The following is a 17,126-nucleotide window of genomic DNA, read 5'->3' as shown; positions in this document are numbered from 1 at the left end:
AGTGCACACACTGATGCAGTACTTGGGCCACACGTTTTTTCATACCTATAATCCAAAGGCCTGCAGACCGTAATTTGCCCTCAGTAATTTGCCTGCCTTGGTGTTCGGCCCTTGAGTCGAAAACAACCCTAATTTGATTAGGTTTCCGTGGGTGATACACTCCAAATGAAGGCAAGTACCAGCACTCGTCGTTCTTCCCTAAGGATGGAGCTGGTTCTGCATGGTTGTTGCGGAATATTTTGTCGATAAAGGCAACAATGTGTTCTCTCATCTCAGGCTTACTGTTCATGGTACGCTGAAGAGAGTTAAATCTAGACAGAGCTTGTTCCCTATTGTTCGGGAGTCTCACCCTGGTAGCTCGGAAGGGTAATGGAGAAACCCAGTGATTGGTTTCGTCTCTAAGGAACTCATTGTCCATTATCTTGATAAATTCTCTGTCTTCTACTGACAAAGCTACTTTATCATCGTCCTTGCTTGTGTGAAAGACTAATCTTCCCAAGTTGTCGGCAAAGAAGGGAGGAATGTCATCAGGTGGTTGTATGAGGTCTGGAGGCTTCTCTTTCACCTCGTAGTGATGAGGGCAAGGCTTAATGCAAGTTGTGCGTCCATCCCCACGCACGTACGTTTTGAAAGAGTGGATTCTTGGTTGATCCAAGCATACATTTCCTATGACTACCCATCCCAAGTCCAGTCTCTGGGCGTATGGTGCATAGTCGGGACCATTACACTGTTGACGCACCTTGTGTACCCTTAGATTGTCTCTGCCAAGCAGGAGTAGAATCTCGGCGTTGTTGTCCATAGGTGGGATAATGTTGGCTAGGTGCCTTAGGTGTGGATGGTGAAATGCAGCTTCCGGGGTAGGAATTTCATCCCTATGGTTGGGTATTTGATCACATTCGATCAGCGTCGGTAGAGGTATTTCTGTATTCCCACTGACGGAACAAGCAATGAATCCTTGTGCCCTCCTGCCGCTAGTCTCTATGCGACCCGAGCAGGTGTTTAAGATGTAGGGTTCTGACGGTCCCTTTATTCCAAAGGCTTCAAAGAATTTAGGTCCTGCTAGGGAGCGATTGCTTTGGTCATCAATGATGGCATACATTTTTACTGCCTTTTCTGGTAGGCCCTCCGGGTAGACCTTGATTAGACATATGCGGGCACAACATTTCTCACTCTGGCCCTCCCCACATACGTCCAAGCATGAGCAGGAAACAGCAGTGGCTGTGTTGGCGTTATTTTGGGGCTCCCCGCCATGACTTGGAGCGGGACTGGTGGTGACAGCAGCCGGTGAATCCCTTGTGAGTGGAGTTGGGTGCATAGCTGATTATAGTTGATAATGAATTTACAGTCCTTAGCCATGTGCTCCAATGAAGCGCAGCACCTGAAACATACCCCAAGCTCGGTGAGGACTTTCTTGCGCTGCTGTATGGTTTTGGATCTAAATCCTCTGCATTTGTTCAGCGAGTGTGGTTTTTTATGAATGGGACATTCACGATTGAAGGCCTTGTCTCCTGATGAGGTAGTGTACTGTTTACCAGTGGGTACTGCAGATGATGGTAGGTTAGTCTTTCTAACATTCACACTGCTCTTAAAGTCTCTGTGTTTATGCACAATACTTTCATACCTTGATGATGGCATCACTGAAGCTGTAGTATTAAACTCCAGGAAGTCGAGGCTGGGGTCATTCCTCATCTGGGACTGTTCATCGATGAACCTACAGAAATGAATAAATGGGGGAAAGGTGACGTCATGCACTCTTTTGTACCTTGAGACTAATGCCGCCCACTTCTCTTGCAGGCTGTATGGTAGCTTCACGACAATTGGGTTCACCCCATGGGCAGTATCCAGGTAGCACAGCCCGGACAGACGAGGATCTCTTTTGGCGAGCTCCAGTTCCATGAGCAAATCACTTAAATCCTGAAGCTTGTGGACATCCTTAAGACTGATCTTGGGAACGTTCTGCAGTCTCCTGAATAGTGCCTTCTCTATTGCTTCTGCACTGCCAAAGGTGCGTTCGAGTCTTTGCCAGGCTGCAGCGAGACCTGCTTCTGCTTGTCCCACATAGACAGTTCTAAGGCTCTTGATGCGATTTGTGGAGCCTGGGCCCAGCCAGTTGATCAAGAGGTCGAGCTCCTGCTCTGCAGTTAGGTTGAGGTTGGCGATGGCAGCTTTGAAGGTTGCCTTCCAGGCTCTGTAGCTCTCCGCACGGTCATCAAATTTTGAGAGACTGGTGTTAATTAGCTCTCTGCTCACCATAAACCTGGCAAACTCAGACATATCTGATCTCTCACTGCTTGTTGCCATGACAACTTGTGATGCCCCTGGGGCGTATAGGCTGTGTGGCGTGAAAGGGTGAGATGCTTCCGGGTAGAATGATGTTGCTGCAGGGTTGAGCTGTGGTCTAGCCTCTGTAGATTCTGATGACTGCCGCTTGAGCTGTGGAGGTAGGCCAGGGAACACCTGGTAGCCATCTTGCTGCCCTTGAGAGGGCGCGCCTGGGCAACTGTTATTGGGTTGCTCGGGTGCTGTGGGTATCGCTGGGACTGCAGGTAGAGCTGACTTGGAGGTTTCAGTGTTGTTTGCTTGGACAGTACTGCACACTGGGGGTGGTGCAGATAACTGTTTCAGTACATAGTCGCTGGTGCGATCAACTGGATCGTCTCTTTCCTCTGGTGGTAAGCAGACTGAATCAAAGCCTTGGCTCAATGCTTGCTCAAGTAGTCTTACTTTTGCTAATGCAATTTCCTCTTCCCTCTCTGATTCAAGGATCTTTATTCGAGCCTCTGCTTCTGCCCTCTTGGCTTCTGCCTCCGCTTCTGCCCTCTTGGCTTCTGCCTCCGCTTCTGCCCTCTTGGCTTCTGCCTCTGCCTCTGCCCTCTTGGCTTCTGCCTCTGCTTCTGCCCTCTTGGCTTCTGCCTCCGCTTCTGCCCTCTTGGCTTCTGCCTCCGCTTCTGCCCTCTTGGCCGCCGCAGTCTGTGCTTCTGTTCTCGCAAGGACTTCTTTTTCGGTGAAGGAACGCCTCACTTTGGATAGCTCTGCATTTATGCGGGCCTCTAGTAATCTGTCGCTCAGGGCGGAGCTTCTAGAGCATGATGATCTGTAGGACCGCGAGGAATGTTTGGATGAATGCGATCTGTGTGATCTAGTTTCTTGCAAATGAGAGATGCGGAGTTCCACTTTATCTTTAGCGTCCAGCACCATGGCGTCTCTTTGTCTGTCTATTAATTCTGCCTCGCACAATTCTGATGAGGCTTCTTCAATATTAGAGTCTTTTAGAAAGGTTATATACCTTGTGGACAGTCTCTTGTATCTTTCATGGGCTGAGTTCAGCCTCCCGACGGCAACTTTTAAACTGGTGGCATCGCCTGAGGAGGACTTAATTCCTGATATGAGGGAGGAAACTCGTTCCCATAGCTCTTCCAGGTTGTCACATAACTCATCTTTCCTGGTGTGATAATTTTCCGTGATCTTTATAGTTGGTTTGAGAGAGCGCCTTGGTCGCGTGACTTGGTCTGCTGGAAGTGTGGATTCTACCTCCAGCTCTTCATAATGATCAGTATCAGGTTGCATTTCCTTTGTTTCATCACTGGGGAACTGTACGAGGTCCTTTTCGGCCATTTTGATTTAAGGTGCGCTGTCTCTTTAAGAAAATGAACTTTCGAATTGGGGGCTGAAAATTGCTGTGCGACTCAGATAAGGCACCCCGATAAGGTTCCTAAAGTGTTTTGAGTGAATTGCGGGGTTTTGGTTTGAGGGAGGCCCTGCGTGCGTGAACAGTTCTTATATCCTGCGAGCAAGGGTTAATATAGGATGTAGAAAGTGTCTTGGCGAGTAGTGGAGGACTTCCAGGCGAGAGTATATCTACTGCGGACACGCCGTGCTTCCCCTTGGGCTTGTGGGACGTGCACTGTTGCCGGGCAGATTTGCAGCGAGTGGGCCTGTTGCAGGGGAGGTTCCTGAGTGTGGCACTGGGCTCTGAGGGAACCTGTAGCCGGGCATTGGACTTTGAGACGGGTATTTACTGGGGTATAAGGCTTTAAGGCAGTTTTTGACTGTTCTGTCCCCACATGAAGGCGAATGAAGGTGTAACTGATAATGACCTTGTGACTGTCCTACCTTCGTATCCAAGCAGTGGAGCAGACCGGACCGGCAGATGCTCAGGTTAGATGGACCCAGACGTAGACATGAGGGTGCAATCAAACGTGGGTTTATTTGATCCGGAGCAGCAACATACGGTTATACAATACAGGGATGCAGTAGCAGTGTAGATGCTGTCATGTGGATGTCTTTCCTGAGGCTAACTGCTGAGGCAACTGCTGCTCAAAAACTGATGCCTTCACAAGCCAAGATGTGTGTCTCCAGTCACAAGGAGTGCAGCACTGAAAATGGCTACAGGAAGTGACAAGACCAAGGCTGCAAAAACCACGCCCAGAAAGAAAAACTTTATAGACAAGGAACAAGGCGTGCAGCATACGAATTCCGGCCAGCAGATGGCAGCAGAGAAACAATACGTAGAAACAACATAGTAAAAGGAGATATAATAATACAGTGCATTAATTAAATTTGAAAGAAACAGCACAATATTTCATCTATTTAATTTAATGTTTGTTTGTGTCGTTACAAAATATCAACAGTATCCCCCATAACAGGCACCTCCACAGCCCCCCACCCCTTAACACTAACCCCCATCAGTGCCCCATCTCCCTAAAATGTGACCTCCATAGCAGCCCACCCCCTTAACTTTGACCTTCACAGCAGCCTGCTCCTTTAACAGTGACCTCCACAACACCCCACCAGCCCCCCTAACAAAGACCTCCACAGCAGGGCATTATTGTCTTTAAATGACAGTATATAAAACCCCACAGAATTTGTATACACTTAAGGTCATATGAGTTACATCAGCCTCTACCACAGCGTTGGCTAAGCGTCGCAATCGAAATCATATTAACTCACACATAAGCTGTCTTATACTAAGAATGTCCTTCGTTGCCTATAGCAACCAATCAGAACTCATATTAATGGCCTGTAGCAAAATAGAAGCTGAGCTGTGATTGGTTACTATATGCAACATGATGAATATCCAGACTAACTGCCACAACAGCCAACAGACTATGGCTCCTGTAGTTTGGTGGTTAAGTTACTAAGCATATTGTTTGGCAAATAATTGGAAAATTTCCATTCAAAATATAGTCTATGACATTCCCCGAGTCACAGGAGGCGGCTGTGCAAAATGTTGTGATTGTAAATGCGATGGTGCGGATTCCTTTAGCGGACATACACACATACATACACTCAGCTTTATATATTAGATTACAGAATTCCTTCTGGGCTTAGAAATGGCCAACATGACAATCACCCTCTGCCATGGGTCACCTCTTAACTTCACATCCTGCTCCTGTTCTTGACACCACAAGAAATGCCTGTGAATTCTTCAATAATTGGCTGAGCGCCATTCTCAGCCATTTCCTGTTGTCACGAACGGGAGCAGAAAATGGAGCACATCGTGGAGGCAGGGCACTGTTGGAACGGCATTACTGGGGATTTTGTGAGCTGAGTATGAGCTGGTTTATTGTTTAAACCACTTGCAGGCCACTGGGCAGCATTTTTTTGATGTGCTGGAATACAATTTTATTACAAGGTCTCAAACCTAAGTATTTCGAATGTGGAAATATCATACAACATTGTTTTCATCCCCATTAAACAGCTATCCACTTGTGGATATTTATGGAATATACACAGGATATGTCCTAAATGTCCAATAACTGCGTGCCTCACCTCAGCCATGAGCTTTGGACAGGACATGAATTCTGCTGTTGTCTGGGCCAGAACTATTCCTCTTCCTGGTGCATGTGTTGATGAGATGGATTTAGGAGTCTGTGCGTGTGACAGGGAGAGGAATAGTTCTGTCCCCATCCACAACAGAGATAATGTTGAGGGATGTGACATAGACAAAAGCTGCATTTTCAGAAGAGAAGTGTCACATGACCAGGTTCCCAGGAGGCTGATCCATACAACTGGAACAGGAATTATATTACAGACTTTCTCCTACAGGTGTCTTCTGTGTAATTGAAGAGGCTATCTGGGAATTAATCTTAAGGACCTATACTCAGGATAGGTCACCAATATAAGATCAGCAGGGGTCCAATACCCGGGACCTGAAACTATCCGACTTGGAACTCCATGAGTGCAGCGACCTCTTCCTAGGCCAAGTGATGTGACCGTACATTAGTCGGGTGGCCTAGTTGCAGCTCAGCCCCATTCAAGTCAATGGGGCTGAGCTGCAACACCAAGCACAGGAGCTATACGATGTATGGTGTTAGGCTTGGTGAGTACTCAGGAGGCCGCCACGCTCACCAGAGCTCTGAAGACTGATGCAGCTTTCCGAAGAAGTTGATCCTGTGGATAAGTCATCAATGTAACTTCCTGGATAACCCCTTTAAAGGACTTTTTAAAGTAAAAGATCAATAGAAAATTATTTTAAAAGGTCAATTTCCCTGCAACCTGCTTTTGAATACAGACTCTGGGGGCAGCAATGGAGTCTAGAACTTGAAGTGTATAGTTGTTTGCTAGTGCCAAAAGAAGTCTAAAAGATTCTGAATGCTACTTCTACTGTATCTTTAAGAATGTTTGATGACGTTGACAATAGAATTGTTGTCCACCCTTTCAAGTAGTAGAAAATCAAAGCATAAAAAAGTATTTGGGACATACTATGATAGCAAGAAAAGGAAATATTGCTGATCTAATTGGATAAACAATGAATCACGTAAAGTATCAAAATAGAATTAATCAAAGCTAACATGAATTAATATAAAATACCTTTACTATATCTAATACAGAGTGACGTAAAGATCACTTTTTATTTTTTTTATTTTTTTACATCCGACCCCAACCCCCTTCCTCCCTATTCACATTTTTGTTAATTATTCATTCCATAGAATTTTCTTTTTTGGTTTACTCTTCTTTTGTGGATGTTTGTCATTAGCTATTTAGCAATTTTTTATATGGGCACTTCCGTTCCCTTACCAATCTGTGAGATATATTGAAGGTATTTTATATTAATTCACGTTCACTTTGATTAATTTGACATACTATGATATAATAAAACTGTATAAAGTACATATGAAACAATAAATGGTACGCAAATTCACTCTTTTTCCAGAAAATAAAAGAAAGCTGTGTGCCTCTAGTGCCACCGGATGTAATAAGTCAATGTTTGATCTTTCAAACAAGCCTTGAGACATAACTTAGGCTTATAGCCAAGCCAGTACTTCTTCTGCAGATAGCTGTTTCGGGAAATTGCCTCTCATCAGTGAAGAGCAGAGAGAACTGACTTAGCTGGGTAAGAGGCCTTTGTCAGGTATCCGTGGGCCACTACTTCTACTTGTGAAGAGCAGGTCATGGAATGCTCTTCTGGGCTAAAATATGCAAATCAACTCTCTTTTTTTTTTTTTTTTTAAGAAAAGAAAGCTGTTCTACCATTTGGAAGGCAGCTATCCTTATAATTTAGGATTATAGTCAAGCTAGTACCTCATCTGCAGAGAAAGTAAAAAACACACCATCCTTTAGCTGACATGATCCCCTTATTACACTGAAAGAAAAACCACAGGACTCCTCTCATACAGTAAGTTGTGTAAGTGTACAATGGGTTGTGGAAAGGTAAATCACATTCTACACACACTTATAGTTTGTGGAAGGGAAGAATTAAAACAAGGTTGTCCAAAATGGAGGTGAATTAATAGGTTGCCTGGGTTGCAAATTAAAAAACAAATAAAAAAAAACGGATACATGAAAAAAAGATAAAAAAAAAAATTTCTTTGAAAATCACAATTTTGATCTACCACAGGAGCACACTTCAATACAAGACTCAGTTCTAAAGTCCTGAATAATGTTATTATGTTCAGATATTCAAAATACTGTAACAAATATTATTCAGTCCTATGCATTATTACTGGCAAATGCAGTATTAATGGCGTTAACTTACTGTACATAAAGCCTGTTCTTCCAAATACAGTGCGACAATGCACTCCTTAATCACTCTCATTTCTAAATAGAAACGTAAATAAACGCGAGTTTTCTTCGCCACCTCCCTATCCATATGGCAGCCTAGTTTACATGATGAGAAGCCATTCAATGTAACACTGCACACAAATGTCACATTAATTATGGAGGTCAGCGGAAGCAGAATAGGGATAAATAACAAGGTGTTTTGTGCAGGCAATTGATACAATGGTTAAAGTAATGATGCCTGCTAATGCTGAATGATAGAAAGCAGTAACCTATAAGAAATGAACCTTAAAGATTATTACATTTCAAACAGCTGATTTATGCTGTTGCTGGAAGTCAGACCCCAACCTAACAGATATTGATGACCTATTTCAAGGATAGTGTAAAAACAATAGTTAGGAGCAGCACTTCTGGGCCTTATAGACTTTACTGGAATGCAATATCCTGTCCACGACCACAGATTCTCAGCAGTCCACAGATCAGCAATCAAATACAGATGACGACAGCATCCCCAGACAAATATTTAGTCAGCGTTAGTGTTGGTCGATCACCCAAACACAATAGAAGTCAATGGGAGAACCGGTACTACAATAAACCCTTTATTATACATAAAGGAGGGCATCATACACACCCTTGAAAAATTATGATTGATGGCCTGCTGGTGATGCTCAAAAACTATAGGAGCAAGGGCCTGCTGATCTGACCATCTAAAACATCAGGGGTGAGTGCCTGCTGCTGATCTGACCATCTAAAACATTAGGGGTGAGGGTCTGCTGCTGAGCTGACCCTATAAAACAAAAGGAGCGAGTGCCTGCTGCTGATCTGACCATCTAAAACATCAGGGGCGAGTGCCTGCTGCTGATCTGACCATCTAAAACATCAGGGGCGAGTGCCTACTGCTGATCTGACCATCTAAAACATTAGGGGCGAGGGCCTGCTGCTGAGCTGACCATCTAAAACATTAGGGGTGAGGGTCTGCTGCTGAGCTGACCCTATAAAACAAAAGGGGCGAGTGCCTGCTGCTGATCTGACCATCTAAAACATTAGGGGCGAAGGCCTCCTGGTGACACTCAAAAACATTATGGGTGAGGGCCTGCTGGTGACCCTCAAAAACATTATGGGTGAGAACCTGCTGGTGACCCTCAAAAACTTCAAGGGCTTGGGCCTGCTGGTGACCCTCAAAAACATTAAGAACAAGGGACTGCTGGTGACTCTCTAAAACATTATAGGTGAGGGCCTGCTGGTGACCCTCAAAAACATTATGGGCGAGGGCCTGCTGGTGACCCTCTAAAACATTATGGGTAAGGGCCTGCTGCTGAGCTGACCCTCTAAAACATTAGGAGCGAGGGCAGCCTAATTTGCATGTTGATATGATGGAGCAGGAGGACGAGAAAAGGGAGATTGAACCATATACCTATTTTAGTGGTGGAAGGGGTGCATGGGAATACAGTCTATTCAATTCACCATAAAAGCCACATTTAGAGTGCCTTTATGTTCAGCCGCTTTCCTCTGGTGGAGTAGAGAAGTCAGGGGCAATCCAGGCCTTGTTCATTTTTATAAGAGTCAACCGGTCAGCATTTTCAGTTGACAGGCGTATGCGCTTATCAGTTATTATGCCCCCAGCAGCACTAAATACACGGTCTGACAAAACACTGGCGGCGGGGTAAGCCAGCACCTCCAAGAGTGACAGTTCATGCCACGTGTCCAGCTTGGACACCTAATAGTTGTAAGACACAGATGGATCACTGAGGACGCTGACATGGTCTGCTATGTACTCCATCGCCATCTTCCAAAATGTTTCCTTCCTTGTGACACTAGGCTGCGCATCAGGTTGAGGGTGCTGGCGGGGTGTCATAAAACTGTCCCAGGCCTTGGAGAGTGTTGCCCCGCCTCTATTGGAACTGCTGTGTGTTCTCCTCGTCTCCTTTCCTCGGATGGCCAAGGAAATACGTACTCTGCAGCCAGTGTTGTCAGCTGGAAATGTTTGGAGCAATTTTTCCACAAGGACCTTCTGGTATTGCACCATTTTACTCGTTCTCTCCACCACAAGAATGAGAGATGAGAAGTTCTCTTTATAGCGGGGCTCGAGAAGGGTGAACAACCAGTAATCGGTGTTGGCCAAAATGCGTACAACGCGAGGGTCACAAGAAAGGCAGCTTAACATAAAGTCAGCCATATGTGCCAGAGTCCCAACAGACAAGACTTCGCTGTCCTCATCAGGAGGATGACTCTCCATCTCCTCATCCTCTTCCTCCTCTTCTACCCATCCACGCTGAACAGATGGAATAAAACTTCCATGGGAACTACCCTCTGTAGCGGAGGCAACCGTCTCCTGCTCCTCCTCCTCATCATCATCATCCAATTTGCGCTGAGAAGACTTCCACTTCTTCAACATGCAAAGCATCCACCTTAATTGTGAGCAGCGAGCGTTTGAGTAGACACAGAAGTGGGATGTTTAGGCTGGTGATAGCGTTATCGCCGCTCAATGTCTGTGTTGATTCCTCAAAGTTGCGTAAAACCTCACAGAGGTCAGAAATCAATACCCACTCATTACTTGTGAAGAGCGGAAGCTGACTGGAAAGGCGACGACCATATTGCAGCTGGTATTCCACTACTGCCCTCTGCTGCTCTCAAAGCCTGGCCAACATGTAGAACATGGAGTTCCTGCATGTGCTCACATTGCACAACAGTCAGTGAGCTGGCAATTGCAAGCGCTGCTGCAGTGCTGCCGGACCGGCGGAAGCTGTCGATGACGTGCGGAAATGGGCACACACGTGGCGCACCTTCACCAGTAGATCAGGCAAATTGGTGTAGGTATAGAGAAACAGCTGAACCACTAGGTTGAACACGTGGGCTAGGCATGGTATGTGTGTGAGCTTGCCGAGTTCCAAAGCCACCACCAAGTTACGGCCATTATCAGACACAACCATGCCTGGTTGTGGGTTGAGTGGCGAGAGCCACAGCTCAGTCTGGTCCCTTATCCCCTGCCACAGCTCTGTGGTGGTGTGCTGTTTGTCACCTAAGCAGATCAGTTTAAGCATGGCCTGTTGCCACTTCCCCACTGCAGTGCTACATTGCTTCCAGCTACTGACTGATGTCTGACTGGTGCTGCAAGATGATAATTCAGAGCCTCCACAACGTTCACCCAGTGTGCTGTCAGGGAAATGTAGCGTCCCTGGCCAAAAGCACTTGTCCATGTGTCAGTCGTTAAGTGGACCTTCCCAATAACTGCGTTGGTTAGGGCACGGGTGATGTTACGGGACACATGCTGGTGTAAGGCTGGGACTGCACACCATGAAAAATAATGGCTTAGGACAGAGTAACGTGGAATAGCCACCGCCATCAGGCTGCGGAAAGCCTTAGTGTCCACAAGCCTAAATGGCAACATTTCCAGGGCCAGCAATTTGGAAAGGTGCACATTTAGTGCTATGGCCTGTGGGTGGGTGGGTGGCTGGGTATTTGCGCTTTCATTCAGAGGCCTGGGGTATAGACATCTGTACGATGCACTGGGACACAGAAGTGGATGTGCTAGCTGATGGTGCTTGCGAAGGTCCACATGCATGGCGGGAGGCATCCAGGCCTGCGTCATAGACAGGGGATTGTCCAGCACATAAAACAGGTGAAGAGGAGGCAGTGGTGTGACCCGCAGACACTGATTATGGACCCAGGCATTCAGCCTACCTATTAGGGTGCTTTGATGCCATGTGGCAGATCATGCTGGTGGTGGTGAGGTTACTAGTGTTCATGCCCTTGCTCATTTTGGTACGGCACAGGTTGCAAATGACAATTCTTTTATCATCTGCACTTTCCTAAAAAAATCCAGACAGCGGAACATCTACCCCATGGCAAGATAAATTGCCGCAAGGGGGTGCTTTGGGGAACAGTTGTAGGCCTGTTTGGTGGGCCCGCCTTCTCACTTTTGCAGCCCAACTGCCTCTTCCATCCTCTTGCGGTGCTGATGATCCCTCCCCCTCTGTACTGCTGTCCTCACTAGGCTTGCCTCCTTCCCAAAGTGGGTCAGTGACTTTATCGTCCACCACCTTCTCTTCCACTTCCTAACTCTGGTTATCCTCCTGACTTGTTGACCTAACAACCTCAGTTATTGGCAACTGTGTCTCATCCTCAACCCCGTGAAACACATTCCCCACCGTCATCTTCTTGTGACTGTGGATGCTCAAGAGTTTTGGAATCAGGACACAATATCTCCTCATGTTCCTCTTCAACCGGGCTTGTCGAGAGGCCCAAATCAAGGAATGGCCATGAAAAGAGCTCCTCGGAATATCCGAGGGTGGGATCACTTGTTTGCATAGACTCTCCATGGTGGGAGGAAGGAGTATCAGGGTGAAGATTCTGTAGACCAGACTCTTAGCTACTGAGGCTGGACTTTGTGGAAGACAGGGTGGTGCTTAACTGACTGGAAGCATTATCTGCTGCAATCCAACCGACCACCTGGTCGCACTGGTGTGACTTCGAGAGTGGTGTCCTGCGCCGCCCTGCAAACTGGGACATGAAGCTAGGTTTCGTGAATAAGTGTGTTTATTGTGCTCTGGCAGCAGGCACAGTTTCACCGCGCCCAGCGCCACGGCCTTTGCGTGCACCATCAGCTGCACGGCCACTTCCCCATCCCTTACTGCTCGCCTTGCGCATATTAGATCGTATATATGCAAGTATGTCACACGTACAGTAGCACAGGTTTTGTAAGTGTATGCGCAAATAAAGTACACAGAATGTCACAGATAGTTTAGGATGCGCACACACGTTAAACAGGAGATGTAGCACAGATAATGTCGCTGTCCGCAGCGTCTATGAAAAAAGTACACTGAATGTCATAGATAATTTTAGGATGCAGGGAGGAGACTTGAGCATTGCGCTCGAACACTGTGTTGTGCCTAGCATCACGATGCTCGAGTAAAATTAGTGTTCGGCAGAGCATGCTTGCCCAACACTATTCAGCATACTTACATGAATATTTACAAAGAAACGTTTTGGCTACATAGTAGCCTTTTTCAAGCATAACACTTAAGTGAAAATGATAATATTATATAGTGCATAGCCCTCCTACCTTAATGTGAGGGACCAATAGAAAAATTTCATAACACCCACTAATTAAAAACTATCCAATAAGAACATTCTCCTGTGATCAACACTAGTCACCACCTCCTCTTAATATTAATTAGTGAGAACCTGTGTTACCTCATGGTGAATAGCGACCGCTGAAGCTTCATCATCAGACACATGGATTCCTTGTATGTCATGTTTGCGTCTGGTAAAGTATATAATTGGCAGAACCAACAGACCCAGGGGAGTCCAAGGAGAAGGAGAGGTAGAAAATTTGAGCAAGGAGATTTTGGATTTACTACCTGCGATTCCGAATCTACAGATGAATTGGTTAAATCTGCTTTTTTAGGGGAATCCACACAGAGAAAAGAAGGAAATGTAGATGGGTGGGAGGAAACATCATAGATCCCAGAAGAAATGTTCCTCCACCTGCATGCAACAGAGTGACACAAGAGAGATCAAGGAGGCACAATCTGAAGAAGTGAACCAATTGGGTGTGAATATTTCCTCGATTGAACCGACTCCTGATCAATTGATGTTATTGAGTCGTGGTTTAACATTTTGTCCCACAGGTGTTAGTAATTGGTTTTATATTGAATTAGATCTACAGAGTTTTTTCAGAAGCTTGAGATAAAAAAAAAAAATTGTGATGAAAGCACTGAAAAAGACAACGTTATTTAGCGCCATGAAAAATTGGTAATTTTTCCATGCTTGGGATGCTGTAATTGTAGGAATATGATAAAAGGAAATAAATACTCACATCTATATACAGGACATGCATATAACATCAGTTTCTATACATGTAGATCGAGAGATGTTATCTATATGATCCAATGCCCGTGTAGTTTAATTTATGTCGGCGAGACTACTATGGAAATCAGGGAAAGGATCAATAAATACAAGAGTACCATTAGAAAAAAGATGCTAGATAAACCGGTGGCTAAGCACTTTGTGGAATGTGGTCATTCTATAAATCAATTAAGGTTTTGTGTCATTGATGCTGTAGGTGTATTAAGAAGAGGTGGAGATAGAGAGAAAATACTTAAGAAAAAGGAACTGAAATGGATCTTTACAACCTCATGGACTTAATATAGAATTCAATGTGAGTGGTATTGATTAATTTTAGGGTATATGTCCCATCATTGTTGAGCTAGGATTGTTTTTATAACACTGTTTTTAATTCTAAAATGGTTTGTTTTCACAGGTGGTGGAAATGGATGACGTTGAAGCTACATCAGACACTGAGATCTTATCATTTACTATAGATGGGGATCTAATTAATTATTAATTGTTGGCATCTCCAGATATATATCTCATGAGCGATTGAGGGTGATCATCATGATTTGCATAACAGTGGAGTTCACTGTTGTGCTGTGCGGTGGAGAAAGTCTCCATGGTAATGGAGAAGCTCCCCCCTCTGGGCGTGACGTGATGGGCCGGAGGAGGGAGGTGTGCTGTGCGATCATGTGATCGGGTTTAAGTCAGGTGATGTGAGTGACGGAGATGGTCTGTGATGAGGCGACTACAGATGACGTCTCTCAGACATGCGCAATGCGAACTGACAGACACGAACATGACATACAAGGAATCCATATGTCTAATAAAGCTTGAGCGGTCGCCATTCACCATGAGGTAACACAGGTTTTCACTTTTTAATATTAACAGGAGGTGGTGAGTTATTGGATAGTTTTTAATTAGTGGGTGTTATGACATTTTTCTATTGGTCCCTCACATTAAGGTAGGAGGCATAAGCACCATATAATATGATCATTTTCACTTAAATGTTATGTTTGAAAAAGACTACTATGTAGCCGAAACGTTGCATTTTTCTGTCTATTTGTACATATTCATGTAAGTACGCTGAATAAATATTAGTCTGGAGATGCTGCTGTCATCTGTATTTGATTGCTATTCCAAGGATAGGTCATTAATGTATGACTCACGGAAAACCCCCTTAAAATGTGCTAAATCTCATTGTGTACATGGTGTCCAGCTACATGTGGATTACTTAAAGAGAGCCTGTACTATGCTGCCCTGACTGAGGCTTCAGAGCATACTAGCACTGCAAGAGAGATGAGTCCGATAAGGCTTGTAGTCCCCACCTTCCCCCGCCTCCAGACGATGACTGGCAGGTTTATTTCCTATGCGTAACAGGAAAGAAACCTATCACTAATAGTCTGGAGGTGAGGGAGTGTAGGGACTACAAGCCTCATCAAACTCATCTCCCTCACAGCACTGGTGAGTGCTGTGGGGATCGGTATGTCAGTCAAAAGAACTGACCATCATGACAGAAGTGACAGCTGAAATTAGCAGGTCTGTCCCTATACTACGCTGCTGTCAGAAAGGGCAGCATAGTACAGGTGACAGGTTCTATTTAAGTATGAAAGGCAGGATAACCAACATCTGCTTGAAATTTGTTCTCCACATGTTGCATAGATTACCTTTAGACACCAAAAATATACTGGACAGATTTACCAGGAAAGGAATTTTTAAAGTCAGTTTTTTCAGGAGTCTGTTTTCCTGTAATTTGTGTCAAATGTATCAAATGTCACACTTTGTGTAATAAATGTGGTAAATCTTTAAAGGGGTTATACGATGATTAATGTAAATCAGATAGTAGATGACAATCTCTTTCTAACAAAGCTAGAACCAGCCCTGTACCTCACATGGATCCAGAGATCTCCACATTCATTGCTCTGCTAGATTTATATCAAGCTGGCAGCTCAAGGGGAGTGTCTTTTCTGCTGCAGCTCAGGGGGCGTGTCTCAGCTCTCCCTATCATAGCTCAGTAGGCAGGTAAAGGATGAAACTGAGCATGTGCGGCCATCTCAGTGAGCAGGTCAAAGAAATAAGAAAAAAAAAACATAGCAGGTGGCGCTATACAGATACATTTTATTGAAAAACTCAGTGGCTATACAAAATTTGAAATTACATGAAATCACAGAACTATTCATATCCAGGTGCTGGTTTGAAAACTGGAGCATAATAAATGGGACAACCCCTTTAAGTTTACCCTGTGATGTTACTCCACTTTTTACACCAAACCTTTACTGGAGTGAGATTTCGTCAAGTTTTGTGACATTTAGTTAAATCTGGTTCCCAACAGCTTGAGGCTAAACACACCCAGATTATAAAAATTTTGTGGTCTAAACATGAAAAATGTTGCAATATTTTTGTATGTTAACTTACAATGATGCAAAGCTTTTTGAATCGAGAATTCTGGATTGCAGGGCTTGATAACTACTGACTAGTTAACTGACGTCCTACTAAATGGGCCATAGTGTGTGTGGGTGTGTGCGCTTCTGGAAAATCAGATCATGAGCCTCATTGGGGACAACAACTAATATGGATGGCTCCCAAGGAAATCCAAATGGCAACAATCCTTAATCAGCTCTTCAGTTTATTGTGCAAATTTCAGCATGCAAAAAAGAGCCTTGTTTTGACCCTTGCAGCTAATTCTTTTATGCGGAAATTTGCACAATAAACTGAAAAACCTTCTAAGGATTCAGTTGCCATTTTAATTTTCTTGAGAAGTATGGTGGAGTGGGATTCTAATGCATTTAACTGGTTTTCATCAGAAGGAGGAATGCTATGAATAAGAACATGGTTGTCAGGGTTGGAAACGCATGAGCTTTTCCCCTACAGTTTGACTTTTGCTGGATGAGTGCTGGATAGCCTTTCTATATGCTACAGTGCAATCCATTCCTGATGTAGACTCCACAGATCTGAAACATGGTGTCGATTCTAATTAGTGTATGGTGAGCTGAAACGGTCTACTGTGATTTTGGACTCCCTTTAATCTGACATTCATGGCTACTACACTGGTGACCTGTATCCATCGCTGTCCTGCTCTCCCAGATAGGCGCAGGCAGTGCTCCACTCTCCCTGTGTGTATTGGGACTAGTGCTCAGTGAACTTCTTCTCTTCAGTACTGCTAGAGTTAATCCTTCCCCCTTGCTTTCTGTCTAGCTCCTGGGTAAGGTCCTGATCAGCCTTACTATTTAGCTGGGCTGGTTGATCCACCTCATTGCCTAAGCTTTCAGTATTCTAGTGTTTGCTAGTTCTAG

The 17,126-nt window shown here is 44.8% G+C and overlaps 1 protein-coding gene across 1 annotated transcript in view; it reads right to left on the bottom strand.

Moving 5' to 3' along the window:
- CCDC178 (coiled-coil domain containing 178) overlaps positions 1–17,126 on the bottom strand; it is a 436,677-nt gene that overhangs the window by 83,953 nt on the left and 335,598 nt on the right. The gene's annotated exons all lie outside the window — the stretch shown is intronic.

The sequence above is a fragment of the Bufo gargarizans genome, chromosome 5 (genome assembly GCF_014858855.1).
Source record: "Bufo gargarizans isolate SCDJY-AF-19 chromosome 5, ASM1485885v1, whole genome shotgun sequence".
Classification (NCBI taxonomy): domain Eukaryota; kingdom Metazoa; phylum Chordata; class Amphibia; order Anura; family Bufonidae; genus Bufo; species Bufo gargarizans.
The sequence above is the reverse complement of the archived record's forward strand: the minus strand, read 5'-3'. Positions and strand labels throughout refer to the sequence as shown.